We start from the raw sequence: 319 nt of genomic DNA, 5'->3' as shown, positions 1-319 counted from the left end.
TATATTTTTAAAAGACACCAAGTTTGTAAAAACAGAGGGAGAGAGAGAGAGAGAGAGACAGAGAGAGAGAGACTTTCCCGCTCACTTTTGCTCTGAGTGGAAAAAATGTGCGTAAGGACAGTTTTACCTCCTAATTCCCCTTCTCACCCCCACGCACGGAGCCCCAACAATCACTGTGGGTGACTCGGGGGATCTCCCTGACCCAGGGACCCCTGTCCCAGGTGGGGGGACCCTGCAAAGGCGGGGCTGCAAAGTTGGGGAGCCCCCGGGGTTGGGGTGGTGGTTGCCTACGGCGACCCTGCCCGCCTGCAGGAGAGGA

Source organism: Myotis davidii, unplaced genomic scaffold (genome assembly GCF_000327345.1).
Source record: "Myotis davidii unplaced genomic scaffold, ASM32734v1 scaffold2283, whole genome shotgun sequence".
In the NCBI taxonomy this organism is placed as follows: Eukaryota; Metazoa; Chordata; class Mammalia; order Chiroptera; family Vespertilionidae; genus Myotis; species Myotis davidii.
Note: the sequence above shows the minus strand (reverse complement) of the source record.